Genomic DNA, 13,284 nt, shown 5'->3' on the forward strand with positions numbered 1-13,284 from the left:
TCCAGATGGGTTAGGGCTAGAGGCCGACCGATTAATCGGAATGGCCGATTAATTCGGGACGATTTCAAGTTGTTTTCATAACAATCGGAAATCGGTATTTTTGGGTGCAGATTTTTTTTTTTACACCTTTATTTAACTAGGCAAGTCAGTCAGTCAATGACGGCTTAGGAACGACAGATTTTTCCCTTATCAGCTCAGGGGATCCAATCTTGCAACCTTACAGTTAACTAGTCCAACGCTCTAACCACCTGATTACATTGCACCACCAGGAGCCTGTTACGCGAATGCAGTAAGCCAAGGTAAGTTGCTAGCTAGCATTAAACTTATCTTAAAAAACAATCAATGACTGTCGTTACTCCAATATGTATTTAACCATAAACATCAATGCCTTTCTTAAAATCAATACACAAGTATATATTTTTAAACCTGCATATTTAGCTAAAAGAAATCCAGGTTAGCAGGCAATATTAACCAGGTGAAATTGTCACCTCTTGCGTTCATTGCACGCTGAGTCAGGGTATATGCAACAGTTTGGGCCGCCTGGCTCTTTGCAAACTAATTTGCCAGAATTTTACGTAATTATGACATAACATTGAAGGTTGTGCAATGTAACAGGAATATTTAGACTCATGGATGCCACCCGTTAGTTAAAATATGGAACGGAATAAACATTTTGTTTTCGAGGTGATAAGTTTCCGGATTTGACCTAAGGCTCGTATTTCTGTGTGTTTATTATAGTTAACTTTTTATGGCTGCAGGGGCAGTTTCTGAGTAGCTTGGATGAAAAGGTGTTTGTAAACAGCCAGCTCCTCAGTCTCAGTTGCTAATATATGCCTATTATTATTAGTATTGGATAGAAAACTCTGAAGTTTCTAAAACTGTTTGAATTATGTCTGTGAGTATAACAGAACTCATATTGCAGGCAAACACCTGAGAAATTCCACTTCCTGTTTGGATTTTTTCTGGGGGTGGCAGATTTTCAACCTAGCTCTCATTGAAATTACAGCGAGAGATGGATGAGTCTTCACTTCCTACGCCTTCCACTAGATGTCAACAGTCAATAGAACTTTGTCTGATGCCTCTAATGTGAAGGGGGGGGGGGGGGGGGGTCGAATGAGACAGGAAATAGTCACCACTGCCACAAGTTGACCATGCTTTCACTATGCGCGTTCACAAGGGAAAGACCTGCGTTCCACCGCTCATTTGAAACCATTCTAATTCTCCGGTTGGAACGTTATTCAAGATGTATGTAAACAACATTACATACATTGATTCAGTACATCGTTTGACATGTTTCTACTGACTGTTACGGATCTTTTGGATATTTCGTCACGTTATAGTGGACGCGCTTTGTGACTTTGGAATTGTTTACCAAACGTGCTAACCAAAGTAGCTAATTGGACATAAATAACAGACATTATTGAACAAATCAAGCATTTATTGTGGACCTGGGATTCCTAGGACTGCATTCTGATGAAGTTCATCAAAGGTAAGGAAACATTTATCATGTATTTTCTGGTTTCTGTTGACTCCAACATGGAGGCTATTATTCTATTGTTCTGAGCGCCGTCTCAGATTATTGCATGTGTTTCTTTTTCCGTAAAGTTTTTTTTAAATCTGACACAGCGGTTGCATTAAGGAGAGGTATATCTGTAATTCCATGTTTATAACTTGTATTATCATCTACAGTCAGTCACAGTCGGTCATGTTTCCGGTCGCTTTCAGTTTAGCGCGAATGCTGCCATCAATCCACAGTCTCTGGTTGGGGAAGGTTTTAATTGTCACTGTGGGTACAACATCACTGACGCACTTGCTAATAAACTCGCTCACCAAATCAGCGTATACATCAATGTTGTTGTCCGATGCTATCCGGAACATATCCTAGTCCACGTGATCGAAGCAATCTTGAAGCCTGGAATCAGATTGGTTGGACCAGCATTGAGCAGACATGAGCACGTTCGTTTCCTGTTTTAGTTTCTGTCTATAGGTTGGGTATTAGGACCTGCCTTGTTGATGGTGCTGTTAAGAATGCAGAGCAGCTCTTTATTATGGACAGACTTCTCGTCTGAGCTACTGTTGTATCAATATGTTTTGACCATTACAGTCTCAATTTAATCAATTTACACATATATTAAAATATTTAGTTGAGGTTTAGGGTTTAGTGAATGATTTGTCCCAAATACAATGCTTTTTTTTGTATTTGAAATATTTAGGATTAACTTATTCCTTGCCACTGTGTTTCAGTCGCTGTAGTAGCAGACGTGTATAGTCATCCGCATACAGACACACTGGCTTCACTCAAAGCCAGTGGCATGTCGTTAGTAAAACAATGTAAAAAGTAAGGGCCCTAGACAGCTGCACTGGGGTACTCCTGATACTACCTGGATTATGTTGGAGGCTTCCATTAAGTAACTCACTATGTGTTCTGTTAGACAGGTAACACTTTATCCACAGTATAGCAGGGGATGTAAAGCCATAACACATACGTTTTTCCAGCAGCAGATCGTGATCGATAATGTAAAAAGCTGCACTGAAGTCTAACTAAACAGACCACCCCATTTTTATCATCAATGTCTCTCAGCCAATCATCAGTAATTTGTGTAAGTGCTGTGCTTGTTGAATGTCTTTCCCTATAAACATGCTGAAAGTCTGTTGTCATTTTGTGAACTGTAAAATAGCATTGTATCTGGTCCCCCCAAAAATCCCAAACTTTACTAAGGGTTGGTAACAGGCTGATTGGTCGGCTATTTGAGCCGGTAAAGGGGGCTTTACTATTTTTAGGAAAGCCCGAGGGCACACACTTTCTAGTAGCCTTGAATATATTGCAAATAGGAGTGGCAATATCGTCCGCTATTATCCTCAGTAATTTTCCATAAAGTTGTCAGACCCCGATGGCTTGTCATTGTTAGACAATTTTTTCACCTCTTCCACACTCACTTTACTGAACTCAAAATTACAATGCTGGTCTTTCATAAATTTGGTCAGATATACTTAGATGTATACTGTCAGTGTTTATTTCTGGCATATCAAGTTTTCTGATCTTGTCAATTATTTTTTTACATTTAAAGTAGTTGGCATTATCAGTGGATTTTGTGATGAATGACCCATCATTCAATGAATGATGGAGCGGAGTTTGCATTTTTTTACCAAAATGTCATTGAGGTGCTGTTTCAGTGTAGTTTCTTATTATTTAGTTTCGTCACATGATTTCTCAATGTTCAGTACATTTGCCAATCGATTGTGCAGCCAGACTTATTTTCCATACCTTTTGCCTCATCCCTCTTTTCAATTCCTGATCAACCCACAGGGATGTAAGTTTGTCATTTTCTTGATGGGTGCATGCTTATTAGTAACTGGGATAAGCACTTTCATAAATGTGTCAAGTGCAGCATCTGCATCCGTTTGCTCCTAATTACACACCATAGACCAACAAATATTATTTACATCAACAACATAGGAATCACTACAAAACTTCTTGTATGACCTCTTATACAGTTGTGGCCAAAAGTTCAGAATGACACAAATATTAATTTCCACAAAGTTTGCTGTTTAAGTGTCTTTAGATATTTTTGTCAGATGTTACTATGGAACACTGAAGTATAATTACAAGCATTTCATAAGTGTCAAAGGCTTTTATCCAAAATTACATGAAGTTGATGCAAAGAGTCAATATTTGCAGTGTTGACCCTTCTTTTTCAAGACCTCTGCAATCCGCCCTGGCATGCTGTCAATTAACTTCTGGGCCACTGATGGCAGCCCATTCTTGCATAATCAATGCTTGGAGTTTGTCAGAATTTCTGGGTTTTTGTTTGTCCGCTCGACTCTTGGGGATTGACCACAAGTTCTCAATGGGATTAAGGTCTGGGGAATATCCTGGCCATGGACCCAAAATATCTATGGTTTTGTTCCCCGAGCCACTTTGTTATCACTTTTGCCTTATGGCAAGGTGCTTCATTATGCTGGAAAAGGCATTGTTCGTCACCAAACTGTTCATGGATGGTTGGGAGAAGTTACTCTCGGAGGATGTGTTGGTACTAGAGGTCGACCGATTATGATTTTTCAATTCCGATTAAATCGGCTGATTTTTAAAATGAATTTATAATGACAATTACAACAATACTGAATTAACACTTATTTTAACTAAATATAATACATCAATAAAATCAATTTAGCCTCAAATAAATAATGAAACATGTGCAATTTGGTTTAAATAATGCAAAAACAAAGTGTTGGAGAAGAAAGTAAAAGTGCAATATGTGCCATGTAAGAAAGCTAACATTTAAGTTCTTTGCTCAGAACATGAGAACATATGAAAGTTGGTGGTCCCTTTTAACACTAGACTTCAATATTCCAAGGTAAGAGGTTTTAGGTTGTAGTTAATATAGTATTTATAGGACTATTTCCCTCTATACAATTTGTATTTCATATACCTTTGACGATTGGATTTCTTATAGGCACTATAGTATTGCCAGTGTAACAGTATAGCTTCCGTCCCTCTCCTCACCCCTACCTGGGCTTGAACCAGGAACACATCAACAACAGCCACACTCGAAGCATCGTTATCCATCGCTCCACAAAAGCCACGGCCCTTGCAGAGCAAGGGGAATAACTACTCCAAGTCTCAGAGCGAGTTACGTTTGAAACGCTATTAGCGCACACCCAGCTAACTAGCTAGCCATTTGACATCGGTTACACCAGCCATTAGGCTGATAGGCTTGAAGTCATAAACAGCGCTGTGCTTGCGAAGAGCTGCTAGCAAAACGCACGAAAGTGCTGTTTGAATGAATGATTACGAGCCTGCTGCTGCAGCCAGGCTGCCCAAACTGTTGCATATACTCTGACTCTGCGTGCAATGAACACAAGAGAAATGACAATTTCACCTGGTTAATATTGCCTGCTAACCCGGATTAGTAGTGATTATGATTGATTGTTTTTTATAAGATAAGTTTAATGCTAGCTAGCAACTTACCTTGGCTTCTACTGCATTCGCGTAACAGGCAGGCAATGGTTAGAGCGTTGGACTAGTTAACTGTAAGGTTGCAAGATTGGTTCCCCGAGCTGACAAGGTGAAAATCTGTCATTCTGCCCCTGAACAAGGCAGTTAACCCAACGTTCCTAGGCCGTCATTGAAAATAAGAATGTGTTCTTAACTGACTTGCCTGGTTAAATAAAGGTATATGAAAAAGATTAGTATTAAAAAATAAATAAAATCGGAGCCCAAAAAAACAGATTTCCGACTTATGAAAACTTGAAATCGGCCCTAATTAATCGGCCATTCCGATTAATCTGTCAACCTCTAGTTGGTACCATTCTTTATTCATGGCTGTGTTCTTAGGCAAAATTGTGAGTGAGCCCACTCCCTTGGCTGAGAAGCAACCTCACACATGAATGGTCTCAGGATGCTTTACTGTTGGCATGACACAGGACTGATGGTAGCGCTCACCTTGTCTTCTCAGGACAAGCTTTTTTCCGGATCCCCCAAACAATTGGAAAGGGGATTCATCAGAGAAAATTACTTTACCCCAGTCCTCGGCAGTCCAATCCCTGTACCTTTTGCAGAATATCAGTCTGTCCCTGATGTTTTTCCTGGATAGAAGTGGCTTCTTTGCTGACCTTCTTGACACCAGGCCATCCTCAAAAAGGTCTTCGCCTCACTGTGCGTGCAAATGCACTCACAACTGCCTGCTGCCATTCCTGAGCAAGCTCTGTACTGGAGGTGCCCCGATCCTGCAGCTGAATCAACTTTAGGAGACGGTCCTGACGCTTGCTGGACTTTCTTGGGTGCCCTGAAGCCTTCTTCACAACAATTGAACCGCTCTCCTTGAAGTTCTTGATGATCCGATAAATAGTTGATTTAGGTGCAATCTTCCTGGCTGCAATATCCTTGCCTGTGAAGCCCTTTTTGTGCAAAGCAATGATAACGGCACGTGTTTCCTTCCAGATAACCATGGTTGACAGAGGAAGAACAATGATTCCAAGCACCACCCTCCTTTTGAAGCTTCCAGTCTGTTATTCAAACTCAATCAGCATGACAGAGTGATCTCCAACCTTGTCAACACTCACACGTGTTAACGAGAGAATCACTGACATGTCAGCTGGTTCTTTTGTGGCAGGGCTGAAATGCAGTGGATTGTTTTTTTTTGGGGGGGGGGTTCGGTTAATTTGCATGGCAAAGACGGACTTTGCAATTAATTGCAATTCATCTGATCACTCCTCATAACATTCTGGAGTATATGCAAATTGCCATCATACAAACTGAGGCAGCAGACTGTGTGAAAATTAATGTGTGTCATTCTCAAAACTTTTGGCCACGACTGTACACTATATTAGGCCCAGCCTTTGGAACTTTGGTTTTCCTACATCCGATGGATTTGGATACTGCTTTCAAGCTAATTTCTTCAGCAATAGTAAAGATGTGATCAATACATGTTGATAATTTCATTCCTGAGCTGTTTGTAACTACCCTGGTAGGTTGACTGATAACCTGAACCAGGTTGCAGGCACTGGTTACAATTAGAAGCGTTTCCTTGACGAAAGCCAGTCAGTATTTAAATCAACCAGAAAAATATACCTCTCTTGATATCCCATACAATATCAAGCATTTCACACGTTATCCAGATTCTGACTGGTAGCACTTGGTGGTCTATAGCAGCTTCCCACAAGAATGGGCTTTAGGTGAGGCAGATGAACCTGTAGCCATATTACTTCAACAGTATTTAACATGAGATCCTCTAAGCTTTACAGGAATGTCTTTCTGAATATAAACAGCAATACCACCACAATTGGCACTTCTGTCTTTTCTGTAAATGTTATAACCTTGTATTGCTACCACTGTATCTATTCAAAATATGAATGTCATCTGTTACTAGCAAGTTATTAATTCCATAAACCTTGTTTCTTAAGCTACATTCTGTGGTCCTGAGCAGGTTCTCATCAAGGATCTCTCTCTACCTTGCTCCAATCATCTTTCCTTTGATCCTGGCTAGTCTCCCAGTCCCTGCCGCAGAAAAACAACCCCACAGCATGATGCTGCCACCACCACCACCACCACCACCATGCTTCACCATAAGGATGGTGCCAGGTTTCCTCCAGAAGTGACGCTTGGCATTCAGGTCAAAGAGTCAATCTTGATTTCATCAGACCAGAGAATCTTGTTTCTCATGATCTGAGAGTCATTTAGGTGCCTTTTGGACAACTCCAAGCCAGCTGTCATTTGCCTTTTACTGAGGATGGCTTCCGTCTAGCCACTCTACCAAAAAGGCCTGATTGGTGGAGATCTGCAGAGATGGTTGTCCTCCTGGAAGGTTCGTCCATCTCCACAGAGGAACTCTATCAGAGTGACCATTTGGTTCTTGGTCACCTTCCTGACCATGGCCCTTCACCCCAGATTGCTCAGTTTGGCTGGGTGGTCAGCTCTCGGAAGAGTCTTGGTGGTTCCAAACTTCTTACATTTAAGAATGGAGGCCACTGTGCTCTTGGCGACCTTCAATGCTGATCAATGGAAACAGGATGCACCTGAGCTCAAAGGGTCTGAAAACTTACATAAATAAGGCATTTCATTTCTTTACTTGTTTCGCTTTGTCATTATGGAGTATTGTGTGTAGATTGACATGGATTTTTATTTTATTTAATCCATTTTAGAATAAGGCTGCAACGTAACAAAATGTGGAAAAAGTCAAGGGTTCTGAATACTTTCCAAATGCATTGAATAATATCATTGTCATACCATATGCTACTACAGACCCAAATTTGTTTCACTAATAGATAGATCTGCTGACAAAAGGGCAATAAAAGAAAACAGTTTGAGCTATATTTTCTGTGACAGAAGATTGTGGAAACACAGCAGCTACACGTTGCTAGGAAACATGGCAGTGAGGGCTGCCTGTAAGGGTGTGATCATCAGCAGCATTATGCAAAAGCTAGCTCACAGGACATAAACCCGTAGCTGTAACATTACTAGCTACAGATAAGAGATTGAATGGATTCCTCAATCTTAATTATGTCTTGCAGTTAGTAAAAGCATAGAGTGGAGAGGATGAGGAGCTCTGCGGACCCATACATTCAGTTCAGCTGGTACCTAGTCAAACTCGGCTGGCAGAACAAGTGTGCTCGCACTCACTTCAAGACCTTTCCTTTTAAAACGAGAACATAGCGGGAACAGTACTGTTTGTCCATTTAATGACGCCATAGCCAGTACACACTTCCTCAAAAAAGTCAGAATTAAAAGAACAAGAAATCGGTAATTCATTTTGACGTTTTTGCCGAAGAGATCTTAGTAGCGCAATTTTACATCTAATTAAGATATTTGGTGCAGTATTTTTCAATGAAAAAAACATTCATGAAAACGAGTTGTCTCTAGTTGAATGACAAATAATTTATTGAAGAATCCCTAATGTTGACCAATTACAGACAAAGAGGCATAGACTTCACCTCTGAACTTCGGCTTGCCTCCAGAAAAAAATTACGTGACCGAACAGCCGAGAAAACCCTCATCGAAGTCCAAAACAAACGACAACGTCACAAAATGTCATAATATATGCACAAACTCTACCAAACTGTATGGGCTGGGAAGCATTCAGACGCCTTTAGTTTCCCGAAGTAATTTAGCTATTCATTGTAGGCATTGCGATTTGTAGAGTTGCTATTTTCTCGTGTCAATTAACTTGACATTCCTGTCTTGCAGAAAATAACACACACACAGAACGAGCAGTATGGCTGGTGGCATTGTCATGCTGCAAGGTCATGTCAGGATGAGCCTGCAGGAAGGGTACCACATGAGGGAGGAGGATGTCTTCCCTGTAATGCACAGCGTTGAGATTGCCGGCAATGACAAGCTCAGTCCGATGATGCTGTGACACACTGCCCCAGACCATGACGGACCCTCCACCTCGATCCCGCACTAGAGTACAGGCCTCGGTGTTACGCTCATTCCTTCGACGATAAACGCGAATCCGACCATTACTCCTGGTGAGACAAAACCGTGACTCGTCAGTGAAGAGCACTTTTTGTCAGTCCTGTCTGGTCAAGAGACCGTGGGTTTGTAGGCCTTACAACAGGCCTACAAGCCCTCAGTCAAGCGCTCTCTCAGCCTATTGCGGACAGTCTGAGCACTGATGGAGGGATTGTGTGTTCCTGGTGTAACTCGGGCAGTTGTTGCCATCCTGTACCTGTCCCGCAGGTGTGATGTTTGGATGTACCGATCCTGTGCAGGTGTTGTTACACATGGTCTGCCACTGCGAGGACGATCAGCTGTACATCCTGTCTCCCTGTAGCACTGACTTAGGCGTCTCACAGTATAGACATTGTAATTTATTGCCCTGGCCACATCTGCAGTCCTCATGCCTCCTTGCAGCATGCCTAAGGCACGTTCAAGCAGATGAGCAGGGACCCTGTGCACATTCTTTTGATGTTTTTCAGAGTCAGTAGAAAAGCCTCTTTAGTGTCCTAAATTTTCATAACTGTGACCTTAATTGCCTACCGTCTGAAGGGATATTTTCTTTTTTTGCTGAGATAGATATATCTAGCCATCTGTCACACACAATAGCTCTTAATTTATATGGGTGATCCTTAGATGCTACATCCATTTTTGGACGTATGCAGGTATGACATATGTACCCATTGATTCCTGAATAATATAACGAATAATTGCCTTTTTTTTTCTTAAAAAAAAAATAAAAAATTCCAAAAATGGATGTAGCACCTATTTTTTTATTTTTTTTATTTCACCTTTATTTAACCAGGTAGGCAAGTTGAGAACAAGTTCTCATTTACAATTGCGACCTAAGGATTGCCCATATAAATTAAGACCAACAAGCAAATGTTTGTAGCCAATTTAGATTTTGTGGCTGTGGAATTTGACTGAAATCTGATTTAGTGGATACAGACTCAGTGAAAACGTGTAACCACTGCTGTGTCCTTGCACAACCATAATCCCCTGCTAATCTCCACATGGAGAATTACAAACAATTTTTACATCCTGTCTTTACCCCATTCATTGTTATTGAATGATCTAACGTTAGTACTGCAGATGTAGTAAGCCATCTAACGTTATTTAGCTAGCTAATGAACTAGTAATGACATTTCTATTTTCCTCGCACATGGATCACGTTAGTAGGCTTTCTGTCAATCAATGTTGTCAATAACGTTTGGGGAGTGATTAGCTAGCTAACTAATATGATCAGATTCATGCTTGACGTGGTCTACTGTGTTGGTTAGTAATGCGAAACAGGTGGATGGACATCAACCGATACTTCTAAATGTGTTTCAACTGCAAAAGCCGACGGGCTGCTTCGCTGTAATTTAGCAGCTAACGTTAACAAGCTCGCTACGATGATAGCTACTGGATGTCAGAATTAGCTAGCAAACGTTAAAATAAATTATATTTAACCAATCCAACACTGTTCAACCCCATGCCAGAATACGTTGCTTGGATTTCCACCATGCCCATGGTCTTCTAGGTGTGGAGTATGGACTGTCACCCACTAAGCACCCAGAGACTAAACCGAGACCCATAGTAACGTTAGTAGGAAACCATCTTTGAAGAGACCGCTCGCGACACACTAGCTAGCGGCTAGTTCTCCATTTAGCCAAAACCGGCTAGCGTAGCTCGAAATCCTTTCCCGTGGCTCAGGTCAGGGTGACTTTACGGCGTATCTTACCTTGTACGGAGAGGTATATTTCGCTGTAGCTGGATCATAGAGGCATCCACTTTGTATTTCAAGAATGCCAGATAATGGCTCTGCCCCTCCTAAAAATGCTAGCAGCTATAGACTATCGTTTCAGTACTGTTAGACATACAGACAAGCGAGGTCTGATTGGTTGATTCCCTCTTCTCAGAAGCAGGGGACAGCGTCGTCATGTCGTTACACGAATTATTTGAAATGAATGTTTAAATTCAAAGAAAATGCATCTTGGTTTTTCTAACTACTGTAAATATGTCTATGAAAACTATAAAATTGTTACAACTAACTATGATTAGTTAAGTCAGGTTTCTGGAATGGTCTTATAATTGGACCACCACTACCACACTAGTCACAGATAGAACAAGACAGATATTTCACCGGTTGTATAAATGTGAAGCATCCGCTTGGCGTTTCCACTCACTACCAAATATGGCAGTGAGAAGAAGCCCAGTTTGAACGCGATAGATATTGGCAGACGTTATTTTATTTTTATTTATTTTACCTTTATTTAACCAGGCAAGTCAGTTAAGAACAAATTCTTATTTTCAATGACGGCCTGGGAACAGTGGGTTAACTGCCTGTTCAGGGGCAGAACGACAGATTTGTACCTTGTCAGCTCAGGGGTTTGAACTCGCAACCTTCCGGTTACTAGTCCAACGCTCTAACCACTAATTTACTAATCGATAGAACATTTGATCTCAATACAGTTCTGTTCCCAAAACTACAATATGTTCCGAACAGAGTGGACTAAGTTTTGTAGACTTTGCCCTTTTGCCAAAGTTTTTAAAAAGTGCGTTGTTTAGGAGTGCAAAGGCGAATTTAGTTATTGGACACGCGCACTTCAGAGTAGGCGTTCCCCAACAGAAATATGCAATTGAATGCTAGAACGCGCCAATAGGATATCGCTAGCTCATGCTTGGCTCTGTACACCTCCTTGCTTGTTCTGTCCACTTTGGCTTGTTTGTTCCCATTTGAAACGACGGGCTGTTGTCTATCTTGGTTTAGTTATAAAAAAATGTTTTTGCTACAGTCATAGAACAATGAGCCAGATGTTTACCGGATATATAAATCTGAAGCATCCGGTTGGGGTTTCTACTCACCACCAAATATGGTGATGAGAGGAAGCCCAGTGGATGGGAGAAGAATAAAATGGAGTGAGAGATTTGTGTCGACATTCTGCAAATACAGTTCTTTTCCCAAAACTATAATATTTTACGAACAGTGTACAATTTTGTAGACTTTACTGTTTGAGAAGTTTCAAAATACTGCAAGGGAAAATTGAGTTATTGCACAAGCCACTTAGGAATAGGCATCAATTCAATTCAAATATATTTATTGGTATAGGAAACATGTTTACACTGCCAAAGCAGGTGAAATAGATATAAACAAAAGTGAAAAACAATTCGAAATTAACAGTAAACATTATACTCAAACGTTTCAAAGGAATGGAGGCATTTAAAATGTCATATTATGGCTATGGACAGTGTTGTAACAATGTTCAAATAAATACATTATTATTGTGTTCTTCACTGGTTACCCTTTTCTTGTGGTAACAGATCACAAATATTTCTGCTGTGATGGCACACTATGGTATTTAACCTAATAGATATGGGAATTAATCCAAATTGGATTTGTTTTCAAATTCTTTGTGGGTCTGTGTAATCTGAGGGAAATATGTCTCTCTAATATGGTCATACATATTTTGCAGAAGGTTAGGAAGTACAGCTCAGTTTCCACCTTAATGTGTGGGCAGTGTGCACATAGCCTGTATTCTCTTGAGAGCCAGGTCTGCCTACAGCGGACTCTATTGTAAAGGCTATGCTCACAGTCTGTACATCGTCAAAGCGTTCCTTAAGTTTGGGTCAGTCACAGTGGTCAGGTATTCTGCCACTGTGTACTCTCTGTTTAGGGCCAAATAGCTTTCCAGTTTGGAAAGAATTAACAAAAAAACAGAGCAATGTGTCAACTATCTTTTTGTTTTCTCATGATTTGGTTGGGTCTAAATGTGTTTCTGTCCTGGGGCTGTTTGTGATTGTGAACAGAGCCCCAGGACCCGCTTGCTTAGGGGACTCTTCTCTAGGTTAACCGCTCTGTAGTTGATGGTTTGTTATGGAAGGTCTGGGAATCGCTTCCTTTTAGGTGGTTGTAGAATTTAACAGCTCTTTTCTGGATTTTGAAAATTAGCGGGTATCGTCCTAAATCTGCTCTTCATGCATTATTTGGAGTTTTACGTTGTACACACAGGATGTTTTTGCATAATTGTGCGTGCAGTCTCAATTGGGTGTTTGTCCCATTTTGTCCCTCACAACCATAAAAGGGCAATGGGTTTTATAACAGATTCAAGTATTTCTTGTGTTGCCAAATCCTAATTTGTCGAATTTGATGTTTCTTTTGATGGTGTACAAGACCCTTCTTGCCTGGTCTCTCAGATCATTCACAGCCTTGTGGAAGTTACCTCGGCCTAAACATCAGCGCCACAGGTATGCATAGTTTTTTATGTGCTCTAGGGCAACAGTGTCTAGGAGGAATTTGTATTTGTGGTCCTGGCAACTGGTCCTGGCAAAACACCATTATTTTTGTCTTACTGAGATTTACTGTCAGG

At 40.8% G+C, this 13,284-nt stretch overlaps 1 protein-coding gene across 3 annotated transcripts in view; it reads right to left on the reverse strand.

Annotated features, from left to right (window-relative positions):
- The window catches only part of LOC110522266 (dnaJ homolog subfamily C member 5), a 33,670-nt gene extending 22,486 nt beyond the window's left edge, over positions 1-11,184 (reverse strand). For 2 of the 3 annotated variants that reach the window (XM_021600520.3, XM_036975842.2), the window contains exon 1: positions 10,659-11,065. The gene's annotated coding sequence lies outside the window, so the exon portion shown is untranslated. Of the gene's footprint in view, positions 1-10,658 lie in introns of all 3 variants that reach the window. The other variant, XM_036975843.2, reaches the window with a different exon arrangement.
- Positions 11,185-13,284: the final 2,100 nt, after the last annotated feature.

This window comes from Oncorhynchus mykiss, chromosome 4 (genome assembly GCF_057628025.1).
Source record: "Oncorhynchus mykiss isolate SJ-2025 chromosome 4, ASM5762802v1, whole genome shotgun sequence".
In the NCBI taxonomy this organism is placed as follows: Eukaryota; Metazoa; Chordata; class Actinopteri; order Salmoniformes; family Salmonidae; genus Oncorhynchus; species Oncorhynchus mykiss.